This window comes from Giraffa tippelskirchi, chromosome 13 (genome assembly GCF_054371585.1).
Source record: "Giraffa tippelskirchi isolate mGirTip1 chromosome 13, T2T-mGirTip1v1.2.pri, whole genome shotgun sequence".
In the NCBI taxonomy this organism is placed as follows: Eukaryota; Metazoa; Chordata; class Mammalia; order Artiodactyla; family Giraffidae; genus Giraffa; species Giraffa tippelskirchi.
Genome location: NC_137287.1, coordinates 10,045,802 through 10,065,255, shown reverse-complemented (window position 1 = coordinate 10,065,255; position 19,454 = coordinate 10,045,802). Strand labels below are relative to the sequence as shown.

Sequence of the window (19,454 nt, the reverse complement as noted above, 5' to 3'; positions counted from 1 at the left end):
ATATATGTCATGTATGAACAGTTTTAGCAAAGTATATACACTACATACATACGCAGTAGGAGCTAAATAAATAATATCTCTTATTAAATTTAAAGTCGGAAAAACATGTTGTAAACCTGAGAAGCACCTATGTAAAGAATATTTGGGGGATCACTATGCTGTATTATCTTTTATTATGCTGTAATTATGTATTATGCTGTAATACCTTATTTGTATTCTGTCAGTACTTGCTAATGAAAAGACCTCCGATGTGATTCTGTGCTATGAGTGCTCAGTGAGTACATTGTGTGAGATGAAGAAACACAACTGGTTCGATATCATGTTAAATATTCCCACGTATCTAACATACAGGTCACACGTGGAATAAGCACAAGAGTCCTCCTTTAGTCCTTGGAAGCAGCAGTAGTCAGCTGGGAGGCGATTCCCTTGACAGTGTGGTCTGATGATACACATCTAAACGAATCATTTCTCTCAGGATACTTACAGTTTAAAGAGGGGTGTTTCTGAGTTATAAAGAGAAGTGCTGAGGAGGGTGTATCAATGGGGAATGGAAGAGGTGGGGAATATGTGTGTATGTATATGTGAGTGTTTTGAGGGGAGCCTTCCCTGATATCCTGTCCTTCTAAGTCATATAGACCAGAGGTCCCCAATCTTTTGGCACCAGGGATCAGTTTCATGGAAGACAATTTTTCCATGGGCATCGGAGAGGAGATGGTGTCAGTGTCACCTGCTGTTCACCTCCTGACATGCAGCCCAGTTCCTAGCAGGCCATGGACTGGTACCAGTCCGTGGCCCAGGGTTCGTGACAGTTGCTTAGTCGTGTCTGGCTTTTTGCGATCCCGTGGACTGTAGCCTGCCAGGCTCCTCTGTCCATGGAATTCTTCAAGCAAGAATACTGGAGTGAATAGCCATTCCCTTCTCCAGGGAATCTTCCCAATCCAGGGACTGAACCCAGGTCTCCTGCATTGCAGGTGGATTCTTTACCCTCTGAGCCACCAGGGAATCCCAGGGGTTGGGGACCCCTGACGCAGACTGTGCTCTGGTCTGCTGGATCCTTCCTGGATTTCTCACAGTGAAGGTGGCCACCCCTGGAGAAAACATCTCACAGAAAAGGCCGCAGAGCCTCAGCTCACTTGTGAGTTCCCAGGTGAACTGCTGGGACCCTGCGGGGCGGTGGCCTCCGTGACCATCCCGTCCCCCTGCCTTGAATGGTGGTGACCACGGGAGCATCAGGTCTCAGTGTCCTGCATGTTCGCTTCTAAGACTTTGGCACAGATTAGGTACAAATTGTCCCCCGAAATAAGAGCACTCCGTACTCAGAAGAAAATTGATTTACAATCTCCTACCCAAATGACTTTATCATTAGGTAGTTTGCTTCAATTCTGTCTTTTGGATGTGGGCCTGAGATTCCATCATCAGGCCATACCAGTAAGTGTTTTTTAATCAGTTTTTTTTTAATGGATTGCTATAAACCAGGGCATCTATTCAGGATTCAAGAATTGCTTTACCTCTCCTGTCCTCTACCATGTACCAGCTCTTATCCAGAATGTGTTAAGAAACTTACCATCTGATTCTTACCAAAGAATCAGGAAAATCATTACCACACTCAGTGATAATTGCTTTCCCCAAGGATGGAAAAACCACTATGTGCCTCCTGAGAATTAACACTTTATTACACTCTGAAAAGATGTCTTTTATTAACTTCTGCCTTAAATGTGCCATTCCTCCCCAAATTGGTAGCCTATTATAGACAAAGGGTGAATTTTCTAAAGAGGCAGTGAGCCTTTACAAATCAATAAGAACAAAAATGAGTAAACATTTTCAGTTGGCAAGAGCAGAAACCTATCTGTTCTGATATCCACTATATTCACAATGCCCAGAGACCAGATCCAGCATATTACAGATGGCCCAAATAAATCTAAAGAAAAACTGATTTGGGACTTCTCCGGTGGTCCAGTGGATAAGAATCTGCCTTGCATTGCAGGGGACTAGGGTTCAGATTCCTGGTCAGGGAAATGAGATCCCACCTGCTGAGGAGCAACTAGGCCCGAGGGCTACAACTACTGAGCCAGAGAGAAGTCCAAGCGTCGCAACAAAGATCCCACGTGCAGCAACGAAGACCCGATGCAGCCAAATTAATTAATTAATTGAAGAAAAATGAGTAGACAACATGAATAAGACAAAGGGCATATACATATGCTTAACTTCACCGATAAGGAAATGCAAATTAAAATAAAACATGACTTATGTCTATTGACAAAAATGAAAAGGGTTGATAACACCCCACATTGGTGGAGGCTTGAATTCAGCAGGCATTCTCAAACACAGTCTCTGAGGGGGTTAACATGGCATAATTCTTAGGGAGAAATTGTGTGATATCCATTGAAATATTCGACCAGAATACCCTCTGACCCTTGACACTTCTCTGATTTTAGTCTGCAAACAAACCATCATTGCACAATAATATGCGTGTAAGTATGGGTCATTTCAGGAATATTTGTAAGAGTGAAATACAGGAAAATAGCCACGTTTAGTAAATATTTTTGTAATGAGAGACAATATTTGCTGAGCACTTATCTGGTGCTTCTCTCTTTACTATGTGTATCATAGGCAATATTTCACTTAATCCATTCAATAAACTTAGGAAATTGAATCTATTAATACCTGTAGTCTCAACTGAAGACAGATCTGCATCTCCAGACCTCAAAAGGAAGCAGCATAATAGATTTCTGGAGTGAACTCAGTTTAGGAAGTGGACTGCAGGTTTGGGAGATTTGAAAGCAATACATGAATTGACAGATGGGGAAGTTCTTAGCATAACTCCGAGTATATTACACTTGCTCCAAAGTCCCAGAGTGCTAGTTCCCAATATGCATTCCTGTTGATTAGGGTCATGAATTCTTCATCATAAAGTGGGAGTGAAAACAATTTGAGTATTGAAAGACTGGAGCCAGAGTCTTTTTTTAAAGAGGAGGGTGTGTCTGCTTAGGAAAATACCTTATGACTCACTCAGTGTAGAAAGCAAGACCCTGGAAGAGATAAGAAGGAGACTGTGCTAGGAAAGAAACAGACAAACAGTTCCGCAACAGAATGAATAGAAATGAGGAGGAGAACAGAGAAGGAAGAGAGAAAGAGGATCAGGCTTCGTGGAGGTCTGGTGACTTCCCTGGTGGCTCAGACGGTAAAGAAGATCCCTGAGTCAGGAAGATCCCCTGGAGGAGGGAATGGCTACTTACTGCAGTAGTCTTGCCTGGAGAATCCCATGGACAGAGGAACCTGACAAAGGGTCAGACACGATGGAGTGACTTTCACTTTCACTGTGGGTTTAGACACCAAGAACGCAGAATATCTGTTTCAATAGTTTGCATTTGCATACCCTGGAAAGCTGCCCTTTTTGGAAGTGGGGAGGGTTTGAAGGATGTCCAGCCAACGTCAGCGCTGGTCGAACTCATTATCAGAGAGGACCGTGTGCAAACTTCAACTTGAAGTTTACACTTATTCCAAGAGAGAGGATCACCATTATCACAATTAATAGGCAATGGTCAGTGACATTTTATGTGGAGTCGGGGTAATATTTTCAGAATGCTAAAATGAACAGAAAGGGCTATTTTGTGGAAGAAACATGCCCTCCACTTTTCAGTAAGGGATGTGTCTGTGAAAGTGGTCACTACGAAACCTGTAGGAGGAGCTTTCTGTCTTGAGTTTGTTGTTGTTTAGTGCCTAAGTCATGCCTGACTCTTTATCTTAATTAAAAATCCAATCAACTGTCCATCTGTGGCCTTTTCACAAAGCATTTCTAACTCTGGGGCACCGTATGTTCCTTTCAAAACATCGAGAAATAAGAACCGATAGGGAGGGACTTCCTTGGGAGTTCAGTGGTTAAGAATCTGCCTGCCAGTGCAGGGGACTCAGGTTCAATCCCCGGTCGGGGAACTAAGATCCTACATGCCGTGGGGCAACTAAGCCTGCACATGACAACCACTGAGCCTGGACGCAACTAAGAGCTACCCAGTTAAAATAAATAAAAACGGCTGACGTGGAGACTCTCCGGAAAGCAGCCCAGAACAAGGTAGATATCTTTAGTTGGTATCTTCATGTCACTCCCACCTTCCTGCTTCCTCTACCCTACCGAGCTTGGTAGCCTGGAAGATCTTCCTGATCTTTGGTTCACGCTCAGCATTATTCCTTCAAGAACCCATCTCTGCCTGGACATCTCCACCTTGGTTCCGTTTTCTTGGCTGTGTTTACAGATTCTTGGTACTAAGAATGTGGTTGCCTTGCCTGACCATGCCTCTGCGGTCATCAGTTGAGCCTCCCTTCTACTTACTAATTTTTGGAACTAAATGTCTTTAATTTCTGGTTTCTCTCTTTCAGACCCACATCATATCAGTACCCCCACACACACAATTATTATTATAATATCAAGCATTAATTGACCATTAAGTGCTCGGTCGCTCAGTTGTGTCCAACTCTTTGTGGCTCCATGGACTGCAGCCTGGCAGGTCCCTCTGCCCATGGAATTTTCCAGGGAAGAATACTGGAGTGGATAGCCGTTTCCTTCTCCAGGGGATCTTCCTGACCCAGGGATCGAACCTGTGTCTCCTGCATTAGAGGTGGACTCTTAACAACTAGTGCCACCTGAGAAACCCCAAACATGTACTATATATACCATCAAAAGCACAAAATTCAACTTCCTGAGTCATCCCAAGCTAGAGAGTTTGGGTAGATATGAGTATTCTGTAGAGCTGTGGGCTGGAGCAAGGAATTTACTCCCCAGAAATTCAGTACAGATACACTGATTTCATTGCTGCTGTTGTCACTCAGTTGCTAAGTCATGTCTGACTCTTTGCAACCCCATGGACTGCAGCATGCCAGTCTCCTCTGTTCTCCGCTATATCCTGGAGTTTGCACAAATTCACGTCGACTGAGTCAGTGATGCTGTCTAACCATCTTATCCTCTACCATCTCCTTCTCTATTTGCCTTCAATCTTTTTTTTTTTGTTTTGTTTAGTCGCTCAGTCGTGTCTGACTCTTTATTTATTTTTTTTAATAAATTTATTTATTTTAGTTGGGGGCTAATTACTTTACAATATTGTAATAGTTTTTGCCATACATTGACATGAATCAGCCATGAGTTTACATGTGTTCCCCTTCCTGGACCCCCCACCCACCTCGCTCCCCATCCCATCCCTCTGGGTCATCCCATTGCCCTGGCCCTGAGCCTTTGTCTCATGCATAGAACATGGAATGGTGTTCTGTTTCACATATGATAATATACATGTTTCAATGCTATTCTCCCAGAACGTCCCACCCTCACCTTCTCCCTCAGAGTCCATAAAATTGTTCTATGCATCTGTGTCTCTTATTCTGTCTCGCATATAAGGTTATCGTTACCATCTTTCAAATTCCATATATATGCATTAGTATACTGTAGTTGTTTTTCTTTCTGGCTTACTTCACTCTGTATAATGGGCTCCAGTTTCATCCATCTCAGTAGAACCGATTCAAATGTATTTTTTTAATGGCTGAGTAATATTCCATTGTGTATATGTACCACAGCTTCCTTATCCATTCGTCTGCTGATGGACATCTAGGTTTCTTCCATGTCCTGGCTACTGTAAACAGTGCTGCGATGAACATTGGGGTACACGCGTCTCTTTCAATTCTGGTTTCTTCGGTGTGTATGCCCAGCAGTGGGATTGCTGGATCATATGGCAGTTCTATTCCCAGTTTTTTAAGGAATCTCCACACTGTTCTCCACAGTGGCTGTACTAGTTTGCATTCCCACCAACAGTGTAAGAGGGTTCCCTTTTCTCCACACCCTCTCCAGCATTTATTGCTTGTAGACTTTTGGATAGCAGCCATTCTGACTGGTGTGAAATGATACTTGTTAGTATTTGCCTTATATATTGTGGTGCTCCAACGTAGGAGCACCACAATATATAAGGCAAATACTAACAAGTATGAAAGGGGAAATTAACAATAACACAATAATAGTGGGAGACTTTAATACTCCACTCACGCATATGGATAGATCAACTAAACAGAAAATTAACAAGGAAACACAAACTTTAAATGATACAATAGACAAATTAGATTTAATTGATATTTACAGGACTTTCCACCCCAAAACAATCAATTTTACCTTTTTCTCAAGTGCACATGGAACTTTCTCCAGGATAGATCACATCCTGGGCCATAAATCTAGCCTTGGTAAATTCAAAAAAATTGAAATCATCCCAGCCATCTTCTCTGACCACAATGCAGTAAGATTAGACCTCAATTACAGGAAAAAAACTATTAAAAATTCCAACATATGGAGGCTAAACAACACGCTTCTGAATAACCAACAAATCACAGAAGAAATCAAAAAAGAAATCAAATTATGCATAGAAACGAATGAAAATGAAAACACGACAACCCAAAACCTATGGGACACTGTAAAAGCAATACTAAGGGGAAGGTTCATAGCAATACAGGCGTACCTCAAGAAACAAGAAAAAAATCAAATAAATCAACTAACTCTACACCTAAAGCAACTAGAGAAGGAAGAAATGAAGAACCCCAGGGTCAGTAGAAGGAAAGAAATCTTAAAAATTAGGGCAGAAATAAATGCAAAAGAAACAAAAGAGACCATAGCAAAAATCAACAAAACTAAAAGCTGGTTTTTCGAGAAGATAAACAAAATTGACAAGCCATTAGCCAGACTCATCAAGAAACAAAAGGAGAAGAATCAGATCAACAAAATTAGAAATGAAAATGGAGAGATCACAACAGACTACACAGAAATACAAAGGATCATAAGAGACTACTACCAACAGCTATATGCCAATAAAATGGACAACTTGGAAGAAATGGACAAATTCTTAGAAAAGTATAACTTGCCTTCAATCTTTCCAAGCATCAGGGTCTTTTCTAATGAGTCAGTTCTACGCATCAGGTGGCCAAAGTATTGGAGCTTCAGCTTCAGCATCAGTCCTTCCAATGAATACTCAGGGTTGATTTTCTTTAGGATTGACGGGTTTGATCTCCTTGCAGTCCAAGGGACTCTCAAGAGTCTTCCCCAGCACATTTCAAAAGCATCAGTTCTTCGGTGCTCAGCTTTCTTTATGGACCAACTCTCACATCCATACATGACTACTGGAAAAACCATAGCTTTGACTGATTTCATAGGAGTGGGAAAAGAGGAGGGAAATGAAGAGGAGGGGAAAATCTAGGGTGAATCTGACCCAATTTCTTGCATCACTGCTTGATTAACACTAGGGAGTACGTGCATGTGTGTGCTCAGTCATGTCCAACTCTTTGCGACCCCATGGACTGTTGCCTGCCAGCCTCCTCTGCCCATGGAATTTTCCAGGCAAGAATACTGGAGTGGGTTGCCATTTCTACTCCAGGGGATTTTCCCAACCTAGAGATTGAACCCGTGTCTCCTCCGTCTCCTGTGTCTCCTGCATTGGCCAGCAAATTCTTTACCACTGAGCCACTAGGGAAGTCCCAACACTAGGGAGATGAAGTACTAAATGTCAGTTAACCTTGGGAAAGGGAGAGACCAGGAGGAGAAGGGTAAATAGAAGAACCCAACCATCAGGAGTAAGAATGGGAACAGGTTGGAGGTAGAGCAGGAAGGAAGGTTTGTTGGGAACAAGTCCCTGCAAGGTGAGCTCACTTTTTAAATAACTGGTTGGTAAAATACCTCAAGACCATAGGATGGGGGCACGTGGAGCTCTATCTTTTTCTTTCTGCAACCTCACAACTGATGCAATCTAGCAACTTTGTAAGATGTTTTCCCGTGGGCTGCCTACAAATTGAAATAGACTCTGTGGCTTCAGTCAGTGAAATGATTTTTTCACCTGTGGAGGGGAAAGGTCTTATAAATGTCTCAGTCTCTGGCTTTCTGAATGCAGATCATATTTCCAGGCTGAGCATTATGGGATGGCCCCTCTTTCCACTTCTGTCCCAGCCCACTTAACTCAGGCCGCTCCTTTCCTAGCTGCTTCTCGCTTCCTCCAGCTGTTGCTTTGAAATAAATATGACCTCCTGCCCCGGAGCTTGGCTATTTCACTGTTCTGTGTCAGTTAACTTTCTGTGTCATCCTGACTAGGCTATGCCACCTGGCCACTCGTTTCAACACTAGTCTAGATGTTGCTGCAAAGGGGTTTTGTAGGCAGGATTAATGTTTACAGCCAGTTGCTGTTGTTCAGTTGCTAAGTCCTGTCTGACTCTCTGTGACCCTCATGGACTGCAGCATGCCAGGCTTCCCTGTCCTTCACTATCTTCTGGAGTTTGCTCAGATTCATGTTTAAGTAAAGGATATTATCCTCTATAATGTAGATGGTCCGCTTTCAATCAATGGAACCCCTTAAGGCCAAGAACTGAGGTTTCCCAGAGAAGAAGGAATTCTACCTCAAGACTGAGATGTCTAAATTGCAATAGGTGGTTTCCTGTGAGGACCACATTAGGTTCAGTCCACCAGGAGGGAAATGTCTGTTCTACCAATGTCTGTTCTTTCTCCCTGGGGGATTGGGAGAACTGGGAGAATCTTCTGTATTTAAAAGAGAGGCCACAGGATGGAAGATTTATAAGATGTCTGAGATTCCTTTTCAGCTGCTCAGCACCCAACAGAAAATCTGTCTACGTATCTATCTGTCTACTTGACTGACTCATTGGAAAAGACCCTGATGCTGGGATAGATTGAAGGCAGAAGGAGAATGGGACGACAGAGGATGAGATGGTTGGATGGCATCACTGACTTGTTGGACATGAGTCTGAGCAAGCTCTGGGAGTCGGTGATGGACAGGGAAGCCTGGTGTGCTGCAGTTCATGGGGTCACAAAGAGTCAGACATGACCGAGCAACTGAACTGATCTGTCTACTTAGGTTGAATTAAGATGAAAGTAAATTATGAGACTTTGCATATTAACTGGCCCTTCAGGATAGAAAATAGTCACCTCTTTTAGAAACGATTAACTATATCTTAAAGCAAGAGCATTTGGGTTCAGGCTCATGTTAGAGAATACCTTTTCAGTTACCAGATAATCACTTCAGGAAACAAATTTTTCTTTCTACTCTGGATTTCAATTGATTCAATCATTTCATTTGCTTTTGTTTCCACTTGTTTAAGAATTCCCAGATTTTGTTTGTTTTTGCTTTTTATATAATCTACTTTTTGTTCAACTCGGTGGTAAGCAAATTGGCCTATTTAAATGCAGTTTTCTATATTTAGTGATGGGTTCAGTTCAAACCCATGCTTTTAGAAAGTTGAAATTTTGCAATTAAGTAGTGAGATAATTGTTTGTTTGCTTGTTTTTTAATTTAGATTTTTGTCAGGTCCTTTGATAGATAATTTCCTCTGATTAAAGTTTAACGAATGTACTGTCATTTAAAGAATATTTAAGTACTAATCACTTATTTATTTATCTACTATGAAAAAGCACTTTTTTTTCAAGAGGTTCATTTCATCTGTTCATCTAAAACAAGGCTTCCAAGCTTTTATCATAACCATGCCACGTAGATGGTGTAGAAATGCCACAATCTGATATTGCCAGAGGGATATTTTAATGGCAATGAGCAGAAATGTCAGGGCATTTATATTTTTGCCCAAGACTGATCCATTTATAGCTTGGACTATCAGGACGGTATTATTCTTTCTGCCAAAAAGGGTTTGAAATGTTTATTCCTTATTTTCACAGACTTGAAGAAGAAAATACAAACTCTGTCTAAGATATAGATATGGTGATGAGGTTAAAATAGACACCAGAAAATCATATCGCTATTTTTGCTAAGATATAAAATTTTGCTAGCATTTTCCAGATCACATTGGAGAAAGGAAAGCTTCCACAGAATCTGAGAGTGATGGGTTCATGGATTCTGATTGTGTGATTAATATACACTCATGGTATTCTTTGGTGTGTCAGCAAAATGTACAGGTCTCTGAGCCTGACATTTAATTATTACACGGATGGTTGCATGAACTAGAGGAGTGAACACAGACTTTGGAGTCCTGGTTCATCATTAATGGTGATGATTCCAGTCTCCATCTCTTCCATTCAGTCTCCATCATTCTTAATATCTACCACCTGTATTCTTTTTAGAGACAGTATAAGAAGAGGAAGGGCTTCCCCGGTGCCACTAGTGATAAAGAAGCCACCTGCCAATGCAGGAGACATGAGACACGGGTTCAGTCCCTGGGTCAGGAAGATCCCCTGGAGGAGGGCATGGCAACCCACTTCAGTATTCTTGCCTGGAGAATCCCATGGACAGAGGAGCCTGGCAGGCTACAGTTCATAGGGTCATAAAGATTTGGACACAACTGAAGCAACTTAGCATGCACACACCCAGGAGAAGAGGAGAGGAAATTAAAAATTCATAATTATTAGCAAATATTTGAATAACAAAACAAGGAAGAAACTATGCGTGTATTTTAAAGTCTTATTCTGTTTGCAGCTGCAGTGAGGCTCCTGTTGGTTTTCAGAACTTCCATCTTGCACTATCTGACCTATGACCCATTTGCCCTCAGCCTGCATCTGGGCTATGGTTTTTCTCTGATGGAGGGACACACTTTCCCTCTTGAAATGTGATCCTGCCTGTATTTACTTAGTTACTCCTTAAGGTATACTATACAGAATGGAATTACAAGGCACATCGCCCCAAAGATAAATATTCCCAGATTTCAGATAGATACTTCCTTGATCAATACTCCTTGGAATCCATTCCCACACATATTTCTTCAGTATCTACCAACACTAATGAAAAGAATATTATTTTTGTATGTAAACTCTCCTCCCAGGTCAGACCTTGTACACATTTCTCTTTTTTTTAATTAATTTATTATTTTATTTTTGGCTGCACTAGCTAGGTCTTTGTTGAAGCATGCAGGCTTTTTCTAGTTGCAGAGTGTGGGGGCTACTCCCAACTTGCAGTGTGCGGGTTTCTCATTGCTGTGGCTTCTCTTGTTGCAGAGCACGGGCTTTGGGGCATGCGAGCTTCCGTGTGTGTGGCACTCAGGCTCAGTAGTTGCAGTTCTCAGGCTCTAGAGCATGGGCTCAGTAATTGTGGCGCACGGGCTTAACTGCTCTGAGGCATGTGGGATCCTCCCAGACCAGGGATCGAACCCATGTCCCTTGCATTGGCAGGTGGATTCTTATCCATTGTATTACCAGGGAAGTCCCCTGTACACATTTGTCTGGGATATGCTAGGATTTTATCCAGTTATGGGACAGGAGACAATAAAAGGGTGGGAGGGGAGGTTCTTGGGGTCTTCTTGAGGAAGGTTCTTGGCAAGGTAATTGCCTCATATGATGTCATTGCAGGGACTTTAAGGGATGGGAGTCTAGCCTCCTCAGGAATGGAAAGGACAATTCTGGTTTCAAGGAGTCTTAGTAGAATCAGGTAGGGATGAGGGCCGGGGAAACGTCCCCTATTCATTAGAATCTCCAATACGCAGAGCCTCAATCTTCCCCAAGCATATGATCAAGGGCAGAAAGAGAAGAGGGCGTGAAAGACCATTTCTACCTCCACAATACATTGTTACATTTCAAGGAAAGAAGATACCACCATTCCATTGTCCCTTGGGTCAGGAACCCACAGTTCCTGTCACAGCTGCCTGAAGTCCCACCAACAGGATTGCTCTGCAAAATGGCACATCCACCCAAACCTTTGATTCTACTTGTCACTGTGAAAATATCTTCCCCTTATCTCCCTTTTTCTAAATCTTGCCTGTGAGCCTCTCAGAACAGACTGTAAACCAAAATCCTGTTTGCAAGGGATTGGAGGAAGTGGGTCCCCATGCTTTTAGCATCAAGGAGAGCATACAAGGAGTTGGAGATGGTACCCAAGGCCTGCAGACAGGTGTCTAGCCTATCAGGTTACGTATCTCTCCTATCTATTTATCCTTCCCAGTACTTTCCATGCAAGGGTGGAATTTTCTCTAAGCTCCTTTGTCAGTGCTGCAACCTCAATACCTGGCCCATGGCCTAAGGTTTGATAAACACCAGGTATGAGAGTCCCGTGGACTGCAAGGAGATCAAACTAGTCATTCCTAAAAGAAATCAACCCTGAATATTCATTGGAAGGACTGATGCTGAAGCTGAAGCGCCAATACTGTGGCCACCTAATGTGAAGAACCGACTCATTGGAAAAGACCCCGATGCTGGGAAAAGTGAAGGCAGAAGGAGAAGGGGGTGACCAAGGATGAGATGGCTGGATGGCATCACCGACTCAATGGACATGAACTTGAGCAAACTCCAGGAGAGAGTGAAGGACAGGGAAGCCTGGCAGGCTGCAGTCCATGGGGTGGCAGAGTCGGAGATGACTTAGTGACTGAACAACAACAAGAGGATTCTTATCTGGTCCATGATCATGAAAGCCACAGTCTCCCCTCTACCTCAGTCTTTACTAGAGGAGAGGAATATTTCCATTTCTGTTGCCCATCAGATCAGGAAAGACAGAAACTGCTTTTACTACTCCTTTCCTGCTGGAAGAATTAATTCAATCATGTGACCCAGCCAATTCACATGAAATTCACTTCTGGGTTTATCAAATGGCATTGACTTCACTGAGGAGAGGAGAAACATTTATGAAGCAGGTACACAGGAAAGCCAATCTTATCTGCTGCTGTAATTTTCTCTGGTTTTTAAAGGCCTCATTAAAGAGATGGAGGCCATGATCCCACTGGGATTTATACGCTCATCTGGGAAATGCCAGGGAAAGAGATAAGGGAGACCGTGGACTATTAGCTGAGTTATCTCTGAAGCCACACTATATTTAGCTATAAGCACCAAACTCCATGGCCTAACTGGGACCACCAGGTAACCCAGAGTCAGATGGATCTTCTGGTCACACCTCTAAATTATTCGTCAAACAGAATACGTGGTTGAGACCAAGAAACCCAGCCCTGACATGGCACATGTGGGCCCCAAAGAAGCCAGGCCATAGGCCTAAAGGATAATCAGAGAGTAGCACTTGTAGACATTTACTCGTTATTTAAGGTGTGTTTATTCATTTAACAAGCACTCTAGAGAAGGTGCTTGTCAGAGATATGGTCCCAGAGGTCTAATAAAATGAAAGTGAAAGTGTCAGTGCTCAGTCATGTCCAACTCTTTGTGACCCCGTGGAGCCCACCAGGCTTCTCTGTCCATGGAATTATCCAGGCAAGAATACTGGAATTCTCCAGGCAAGAATACTGGAGTGGGTTGCCACTCCCTTCTCCAGGGGATCTTCCCCACCCAGGGATCAAACCTGGGTCGATTTGCATCGCAAGCAAATTCTTTACCATCTGAGCCAGGAGGAAACTCAGAAGTTAAAAGAAGGGAATTCCCTGGTGGTGCAGTGGGCTAAGACTCTGCATTTCCAATGCAGGGGGCCCAGTTTCAATCCCTGGTAGGAGAATTAGATCCTGCAAGCCACAACTAAGAGTTCGCATGCCCCCACTAAAGATCCTATGTGCCTCTACTAAGATCTGACACAGCGAAATAAATAAATAATAAATACAAATATTTTTTAAAAGAAAGAAAAAGGAACAAATTATTTAATCTCTGAATCTCAGCATCCTCTTCTAAAAGGTAAGAATAACAACAGTTCATTTCCCAGAGTGTGGTTGGGAGCAGTCAGAGATAAATGACATGGATTCGCTGTAAAGAATAAGTGATATAGAGAGGCACATGCATAGATAGGTATGTGATATATAGATATGTATGTGTGTCTATGCACATAGAGATATGTAGTGTGTGTTTGTGTGTGTGTGTGTGTGTGTGTGTGTGTGTGTGTGTGTGTGTGTGTGTGTGTGTGTGTGTGTGTGTATAAGCTCTCCAGGCATCCCAGATAACAGAGACTTGAGCAGCCTGCCAGCAAGTACAAGCTGAGGCAGACGTGAAAACTGTCAGAAGTTCCGATGTGTTCTCCAGCCACCCAAGAGCCTCAGCTCATCCTTACATGTGTCACCTTGGAAGCATTTTGAAGGCTGTGCTGAATACAGGGAAGTACAGATCAGTGCGAAAGGCATTCAAGTGCGGCAGGGGGCAAATGCACCCTGCACTGATGGGCAGCAAGCCCTGTCTGTCCAGCTTGAGCAGAAAACACCGCAGCAAAAGACACTAGAGGCAGCCAGGCAGGCGGGGATCCGAAAGAGAGACAGACACAAGGCTGGGGGCAAGCCAGGAACCTCGGTTTCCTTCTGTCCGCAAGGTGAGTAAATAAAGCCCAGAAAGTTTAGGGCACTGGCTTGAAGACACCAGCTGGTAGGGAGAGGCAGTGAGCCTGAAGTTCCTGGTCCATGCTTGGGGCCTCTGGGACAGTGTGGGACAAATGTTTAGAAATAGGGCTTAATGGTTATTGCTGCTCATTAAGTGTCAAGGAGTCATCGTAATGAAGATACTCAAGTTGCTGTATTTCTTTTTATTTTATTTTGTTTGTTTATTGGCTGCACTGGGTCTTTGTTGCTTAGTGTGGGCTTCCTCTAGTTGCAGAGAGCAGGAGCTACTCTTGCACTGGGTGGGCAGGCTTCTTATAGCTTCTTATAGGCGTCTTCCCCTGTTGTAGGGCATGGGCTCTAGGCACGTGGGCTTCAGTAGTTGCAACATTCTGGCTTGGGAGTTGCAGCTCAAGGGTTCTAGAGCACAGGCTCAATCATAGCAGCGTACAAGCTTAGTCTCTCCGCGGCATGTGGGATCTTTCTGGACCAGGGATCGAACCTGTGTCCCCTGCACTGACAGCAAGTTTCTTTACCACTGAGCTACCAGGGAAGCCCTCAAATTGCAGTAATTCTGAGTTCACCAGCACCTCTTCTTGGGATTGTACAGGTGCTGCTGTACATCAGAAGGTGGACAGAGCAAGGCACGAACCTGAGTGAGGGGAATCCCACGAAAATGGTGACACTTCCTGTTATGTTCCAGGAAATGTCCCTAGTGGAGAGGTCAGAGCATCCCAGTGAGGGGAGCGGAGGGCAGGGGGTGGAAATGCCCAGGACCATGGCTCCTTGGAGTCTTGCAGATGAAACCTGCCCCTGTAGGGAAGGAACCAAAGCCGAAATCTGACTGATGCAGCCAGATGGGAGCCCAACTGGAGGGACTTGATCGACTCCCTCCAGCAGGAGGTCAAACACAGGAACCAGCCTGGAAAGGATTTCTGAAGAACCCCGTGCCAGCTGTCAGAAAGGGCTGGGAGGGACTCCCCTGGTGGTCTAGTGGGTAAGACTTTGCCTTCCAATGCAGGAGGCATGGGTTCAATTCCCAGTCAGGGAGTTAAGATTCCCATATGCCTTGTGGTCAAAACATAAAACAGAAGCAATATTGTAACAAACTCAATGAAGACTTTAAATAATGGTCCACTTAAAAATTCTTATAAAAAAAAGAAAGGGCTGGGACTTCCAGAGACAAATGCTGGATGGAATCTTGCAATGGCATTTGTTTCAGCGTGGGCTCATCCTCTGGGCTGGTCTAGATCCCACTGCCTGGTCTCTTGATCATTATGGGGCACAAAGCAGGTGGATCAGAAATACCCTTGGAGATAGGGAGTTTGGGATTGACGTGTACACACTGCTATAAAATGGATAACCAATAGGATCCTACTGTAGAGCACAGGGAATTCTGCTCAATGTTACATGGCAGTCTGGATGGGAGGGGAGTTTAGGGGAGAATGGATACCTATACATGTATGGCTGAGTCCCTTTGCTCTTCACCTGAAACTATCACAACATTGTTAACCAGCTATACTCCAATGCAAAATTAAAAGTTTAACAAAATTAAAAAAATAAGAATAATTAAAAAAAAAAAACCTGCTCTGAAAAAAAAAAAAAAAAAAGAAATACCCTTTGAATGACCTGGGAGGGGATGAACAGAGCAATGTTGATTTTCAATTTTCAGAGGTTGGTTCTCAAGGAAAGTAGTCTTGCCTGGCAACTAGGAGACTGGATAGTGGGGTGCAGAACTCAGCCCAAAGAATCATCAAATGTGGATTCCAATCCAAAACCTTATCTCAAAAACAGGTTTCCAAGGATGGCCCAACCTGTCAGACTGAATCAGAAATGTGGTTGCCATTGCTGGGGTAGATGGCACCCTAATTCTGTGCTCTGCTTGGTCATGTCCAACTCTTTGTGACAACATGGACTGTAGCCCATCAGGCTCTCTGTCCATGGAAATTTCCAGGCAAGAATACTGGTGTGGGTTTCCATTTCCTCCTCCAGGGGATCTTCCCAACCCAGGGATTGAACCCACATCTCTTGTGTCTCCTGTATTGGCAGGCAGATTCTTTTACCACTGTGCCACCCTAGAATTAGGGAAGCCCTAATTCTATCTTCCAAATAAATGTGGAACAAATATTTAAAAGGAATACAAAACTTACAAAGTTATTTTATAGAATGCAATAAAGATAAAAATGATAAGCTTGTCTTGAGTGTCATGTCTGTCTGTCTCTGGCTCCCTTTTCTCTATGATCTCAGGCCAGCTGTGTCTCCAAGCCTTAGCCTTGCGGCCAGCAAAAAGGTCACAGTAAGATCACTTTTCCAGGGCTGTTTGATGATGGAGCGGTAGGTGCTCAGCAAATGGTGGTTATTTGTTCTAATTTTGCCAGTAGGTGTTTTCTCTTGAGGAATTCACTTCTGTCTGAAATTCAGTGTTCTTATATACAAAATGAGGGGTTTGGACAGGAGAACCCCTAAAGAATAAAGTGGAGCTTTCTGTTTTCCGCTGCTGTGAATTTCCAGACCAGAAGCAAGCACTGCCCCTGGCAGCACAGGCAGCAGGGAGGAACCTTATTGCCTCCAGGAATCCTTTGAGGTCAAAACCAGATTCCAACCCCTTTGATGGCCAAGCCACCTGTAACCACATCTAGTAACACTCAAAAAGGAAAGAGCCCGCAAGCTGCAACAAAGACCCAGCAAAGCCAAAATAAAATAAAGAGTGAAATTAAGTAAAATAAAAACCAAAGAGTTAAAAAACAAAAATACGTGGCCCTCTTAATGTTACAGGGTTAAATAAATTTCACAGTTTTAAGTTAGCTGATCATATTACAACTGTAATTAGCAATTTCATCTACATTTCTAAACATTTTGCTCTGTGTGAGTAATCAGCTTGTAATTTGTACTTTAGCAAATTCGTGAAGCGTTCCATATTTTTTGGGGTCGCTAAGACTCGGACACGACTAAGCGACTTCACTTTCACTCTTCTCTTTCCTGCATTGGAGAAGGAAATGGCAACCCACTCCAGCGTTCTTGCCTGGAGAACCCCAGGGACGGCGGAGCCTGGTGGGCTGCCATCTATGGGGTCGCACAGAGTCAGACACGACTGAAGTGACTTAGCAGCAGCAGCAGCAATATAATAACAACAAAAATATTTCATTTCAGAAAAAGATAAGAAGCTTGAAATTCTAAGCCTAGTATTATTCATCTCTCAATCTTTCCTACCCTGATCCACCAGCCTTTCCATCTAGCCCTTGTGGGAAATTCTTCATAGCCGAGATACCTCCACAGCTGTGACCAGTGACGCCTGAAACAAAATCTGTGTTGATTTAGTTGTGCTTCTGTGAACCTCAAATGGGATGCTGTTGGAAGCCCAGAAGTAATTGTGCATCTGGGCTTCCCACCTCCTGCTCCAACAGGCTGTCACTGGCAAAGAGACATGTTCCATTGGCAAAGACCATGTTTTCAATCACAGCTTATCTGAGCAGCGTCTGAAGTCCAAAATGATTATTTACAGCTCAGTGAGGAGGAGGCAGAGAATCGGGAGCTATGGAGGAGATCCACGCTGTAAAAAAAACACTCACAGTGAGTGACACGGTTTGAGAAGCAGAAGAAAAGAAGAGGGGTTTCTTAGGATCTTTTAATGCCTCAAAGGTCTCCCCTGGAGGTCTTCTCTAACAAATGCAGTCTGCAGATCTCTCCTGTCCCTGAACTATGGTGTTAGTCGGGTTCTCCAAGGAGCTCCAGAGAAACAGAATCAGTGAGAGATATATATGTATAGAACCCTGACTATCTCTAAATATTGAGATACACAGAGAACACTGACTATATATAGATGTAGATACATATCATAATCCTGACTAATACAGTTGGTGTATATATATATATATATATATATATATATATAAAACATACATAGATATTAAGGAAAAGGGGCGGCAGAGGATGAGTAAGGTTAAATAGCATAACTGACTCAATGGATATGAATCTGAGCAAACTCCAAGAGATAGTGGAGGACAGAGGAGCCTGGCATGCTACAGTCCATGAGGCTGCAAAGAGTAGAACATGACTTAGTGACTGAACAACAACAATTTTATATGTGTATATATATATATATATATACACACACACACATACATACACATATACATGGATTTATTTTGATAAATTGGTTCATATGATTATAAAGGTAAGTCCCACAATCTGCCATCTGTAAGCTGGAAAGTGAAAGTGAAAATCACTCAGTTGTGTCCGGTATAGTCCATGGAATTCTCCAGGTCAGAATACTAGAGTGGGTAGCCTTTCCCTTCTCCAGGGAAACTTCAACCCAAGGATCGAACCCGGGTCTCCCACATTGCAGGCAGATTCTTTACCAGCTGAGCCACAAGGGAAACCCAAGAATACTGGAATGGGTCGACTATCCCTTCTCCAGCGGATCTTCCCAACCCAGGAGTTGAACCAGGGTCTCCTGCATGGATTAAGCATTTTGCCACTTGACTATATTTGGTTTAAAAATTTGGCTGCAGGGCTACCCTAGTGGTTCAGTGGCAAAGAATCCACCTGCCAATGCAGGATAACGTGGGTTGGGAAGATCCTACATGCCTCGGAGCAACTAAGCCCATGTGCCACAACTACTGAGCCTGTGCTCTCGAGCCTGGGAGCCGCAACTACTGAGCCCATGTGCTGTAAGTACTGAAGCCCACATGCCCTAGAGCCTGAGCTCCACAACAAGAGAAGCCACTACAATGAGAAGCCTGCACACAGCAGTTAGAGACTAGCCCCCACTCGCTGCAACTAGAGAAAAGCCTGCACAGCATCAAAGACCCAGCATAGCCAAAAATAAAATCATTTTCAAAAATTTGGCTGCATTAACAACAACCACTTATCGGGGGTCTAGTGATTCTGCTATGTTACACTTTGAGGACACACTGCTCTTTCTTTTTCCATCACATGTTACAAAGTGCTTTTTCCCTACTTTGCACCCATATCTTGTTTTTCTACATACTGTTGTCCAAGATAAGGAATCAGAGCTCCTTGGGGAAATGGTTGATTTCCCGACTGAGGGAGGGAAAATAAAACAAGATGAGCCTAGAACAACTTGTGCTGCTAGAAACACTTTCTAAGTGTTTTAAAAAGTGGAGCATGATAATAGATCAGAAGAGCACAGAGGACAATGTGAAGGGCCCCTAATGACCAAACTTTGGACCATTTCAGCAGTAAAATTAAAAAAAAATTGTTCTAACCCATGGAATAAAGGTCCATGAATCTATACTCACATGAATGAA

General features: G+C 43.3%; 1 long non-coding RNA gene across 1 annotated transcript in view; it reads right to left on the bottom strand.

The window, feature by feature from the left end:
* LOC145532589 (uncharacterized) overlaps window positions 1–19,454 on the bottom strand; it is a 571,872-nt gene that overhangs the window by 59,900 nt on the left and 492,518 nt on the right. The gene's annotated exons all lie outside the window — the stretch shown is intronic.